The 3,636-nt window shown below is 42.3% G+C and overlaps 1 protein-coding gene across 2 annotated transcripts in view; it reads right to left on the bottom strand.

Moving 5' to 3' along the window:
- BMI1 (BMI1 proto-oncogene, polycomb ring finger) overlaps window positions 1-3,636 on the bottom strand; it is a 30,820-nt gene that overhangs the window by 6,022 nt on the left and 21,162 nt on the right. Inside the window, exon 1 of one of the 2 annotated variants that reach the window (XM_019801266.2) lies at window positions 3,443-3,592. The exons of the other annotated variant lie outside the window; for it this stretch is intronic. The gene's annotated coding sequence lies outside the window, so the exon portion shown is untranslated. Of the gene's footprint in view, window positions 1-3,442; window positions 3,593-3,636 lie in introns of those variants that run through there. 2 annotated transcript variants of the gene reach the window in all.

Here is a 3,636-nt window from a genome sequence, read left to right as displayed (position 1 = left end):
GGGGCTGGCGCGGGGGGCGGGGTGGGGTGCGGGCGGCGCGGCTCGGGGGGGTGGGGCAGCCCCACGAGGCCCGCGGCGCTGGGGAGCAGGATCCCAGCCCGCGGCAACCGCGCGGGCAGCCTAGGGGGCCCGGAGCGTGCGAGTGGTAAAGGAAAAAGCAAACCGCACTCCCGGCCATTTCGGACACTCTTGGGGGCCTCTTTCTAAGTCGACTCGGTGCGAAGACCTTCTTTCAGATCTTGACTTGGTCTCTCCTGTTAGCAATCACCAGGTCAAAAATTTCACGAAGGGACCTTTTGAGAATTGCCAACTGTGCACTTAGCCCGAAACCGTCAGGGCTCAGATTGCAGAGATGTTTATTGAACTGAACCTCTTTAAAGCTTTCTTCTCTAATATGAAGTTCTCCTGCAGATTAGATGAGCGATACGAAGTTTTGCTAAGGCTAAAAAGTGAAATCTGTTTTACAAGAAGACAAGGAGGGGGCAAAGCCGTGTGTTTTATTTGAACTATGCTGGAGGCAAGACAAACTACTTTAATCGGTACGGTAGTGACAATATGTAAAGAGCCATGTGACCAGTCCATTCCCAACGCTAAATCAACACCTTGTCAACCCAGAGCAACGATAGGGGAGAAAAGCAAATGTCATTTTTCTCAACCTAACCTCCATACAAATCCCCACACGATGGAATAATATTCCCAGTAGATACCGTATATTATAGAAAAGTCACGGTGGGGAACTGTCAGCAACAATACATCAGCGGACAATCAGGGAAGTCAATTATTTCATGTAGTACTCTTGAAAAATATATTTCTTATCCCCACTTCATTCATTTCAGAACCTAAAATAGGACCAAACTTCTAGACCTGTCTGAAGTACATTCTCAAAACCACTTTCAGTAGAAATCTAGGAACCTGTGAAACGTGAAGATGCAACTGAGGTTTTAATTCTTAGGGAATTTTAATGCAGAAGGATATACTAATCAACATACCTCAATGGCTGAAGCTAACAGCTTTATGGTACTAAAAAATGGTAAAAACAAAACAAAGTCTCTTATGAAAGTGATCGTAGTGGCAACTGGCAACTTCAACCAGAAAACTTCATATGTGATTCCTCAGTTACCTTTGGATTACTGTCCATATATTGTTAAAATAAATTTTAACTGTCAATATATTGTTAAAATAAATTTAAGTGGGGTTGCAGAGGAGTTGTGGGTGGAGCACTGTCCCTAAAGAGTAGCAATATTTAAATCCATTGTGGTTGACTAAAGACAAACCTTAATTCTTAAAGAAAACTCTCCTTGTGAAACCACAGGACCTTTCCTAGAAAGATAGCAAGGTGATACTTATGTCTCCTTCTGAAAGCATATCACACTCATGTCACGGAACATGAAGTTTAGGAAGGGACTTCAATAAAAATAGCTGCCTTTATTTCTCCACTGTACAGAAAACACCAAACACAAACACTAAGACACAGGACAGTCAAACCTCAGTGGAGGGTCATTTGGTTGGCTTTTAACATTTAAGTCACAGGTACTTGGCTAAAACCTCTTCAAATTCATCTTAAGCCTTAATTCACGCAACTCTTCTCCCTCAGTTCTGAAGCATTTGGCCACAGTCCTATTACCATCTATAATGCTAGTAAATATCACTTTGTTACTTACATAAAAATCAGTTCTTTATCTTTTTATACCACTTGAAAGTCCTGGCAACCTAAGGATGACTTCCAAACGTTTGACATGCTTGACAGATTTAAGAAACAATCTCTTGCACCTTAGAAATGAAAGCTTTCCAGGTTCCAACACAGAAAACTGCCAGGCAGGCAAGTAAAAATGCACCAAATGTACCACAGTAAAAATACTCAATAGTTAAAACTTGCCATTATAACATACTCGGTTGGGGCTGTCAGTTTAGTTGGGAGGCCTAACACCAGTAATGTCAAAATGAAGCAAAACAGAAGCAAGTTCTTATGTTAACAATCAGCTTGACTATTGCAATCTAAGAAATGCAAATGAACTCCATAACCCCAGTTGGGGTTCACGGCCCAGAAGTATGGGTAAAGTTTGGATTAACTTGACTCCTAGGGAGAATTTTGCCTAGTTGAGTGCTTAATGCACATCACAGAACTTGGTGGTACAATATTAATGAATTTATCAAGTACAATTAAATGGTCTTTTTTTTTTAACAACAGCATATGTGCATACACACATGCATGCATAGTGACTTATAGCTTTAAAGATACTGTTACTAGGTATGTAATTTGCATAGGTAGGTTATTTCAAACACCTTTGCACTCTGGGGCAAATGTATGGGAATGAACTCAAATATTAAAAAGTTTGTAAATTTGCTCATAAAATCAACCTCTAAGGGATTCTGATCAGTCTACTTAAAATAAAACTCAAATATTAACACAGTCACATAAGTTAGTATATACTGTCAACAATTTGCATCCTTAACTTTCAAAGTCTTTTTACAGCTTGTAATGTGTTTTCAGAACTTGAGGGTTAAGGTTCCTATAAAATATAGATTGAACTACTCATAACATTCTAGGTACCACCAACCTACACTTGGATTTGGATAAATATGCCCAGAATTTTGCCTGCTTTAAGAGAAGGGGTTAAATACATGCTTCTCCTTCAAATATTGGACCGTGACCACTAAGCCCACTAAATCCTTTTATTGCAATTGGAAATGATCAAAGTCTCTCTACTTGTTTACTTCCAATCATTAACTGTAAATTTCTGGGAAAAAGATCATGCTATATCGCTGTCAAACCCAAAAGACTGTGTAAACATATGTAGTCAACTTTTTGGTGCTCCTTTTCCAAAGCATCTCTTTACCACATGACCTAGGCTGACATTCAGCAAAACCTATAAAACGTAGTGGACTTAAGTCATGGTTCTAAGTGCATCCCATAGTAGAGGCTGAGAGAAAAATTTCAGTCACCAAGGAGGAAAAACAGAAAAAGCGAAAAAGAATTGGGGGGGGGGAAGGAAACCTCTTGCAAGACTATAACGTCCAGTCACCATCATCACTCCAAAAAAAGCTCCAAATTTGAAATGCCCACTTCCCAGTGCGCACGTCCCAAGTAATGTTTAGAGAACTTATTTAAGACTCCCAACAAATAACACCTTGAAAACTTTACCATTTTAAACACAAATGCAGGAGACCTTGGAAACGACTGGGAACCGCCATCTTACAAGCCATCCAATTTCACACAAGTGTCCCTCCAACTTAAGTTAATAACATTTTTGTTTGAGCTCTTTCCAGTTTAACATCCACCTTGGCGGGATCGCTGCCCCCCATGTAACCCGTCCCTATAAAATGAGGGCATTCTCTGGATGTTTAAACCCCTCAAAAGCCCTTTCTTCGGGAGAAGAGGGAAGCCACTTGACCCGAGCAGCTCCCGATTTCAGGAACCCGTCCCCGTTTCATCAAAATCTACCTCTCAACAAAGGGCGCCGTGGCGGGGAGAGCCGCAGAGACTGGAAATAGAAGTGTTCTTCTCGGGGGCCATGTGCGTCGCGAGGGTGTAGAGGGGCGCTCGGGGGAGAAAGGAACTAAAACGTGGGGCCGCGCGCGGCGCGTCCGGGGCTGGAGCGGGCGGCGGCTGGAGCGGCGCCGAGCCCGGCTGGCGGG

This window comes from Ailuropoda melanoleuca, chromosome 15 (assembly GCF_002007445.2).
Source record: "Ailuropoda melanoleuca isolate Jingjing chromosome 15, ASM200744v2, whole genome shotgun sequence".
Classification (NCBI taxonomy): domain Eukaryota; kingdom Metazoa; phylum Chordata; class Mammalia; order Carnivora; family Ursidae; genus Ailuropoda; species Ailuropoda melanoleuca.
Note: the sequence above shows the minus strand (reverse complement) of the source record. Positions and strands in the feature narration are given on the sequence as shown.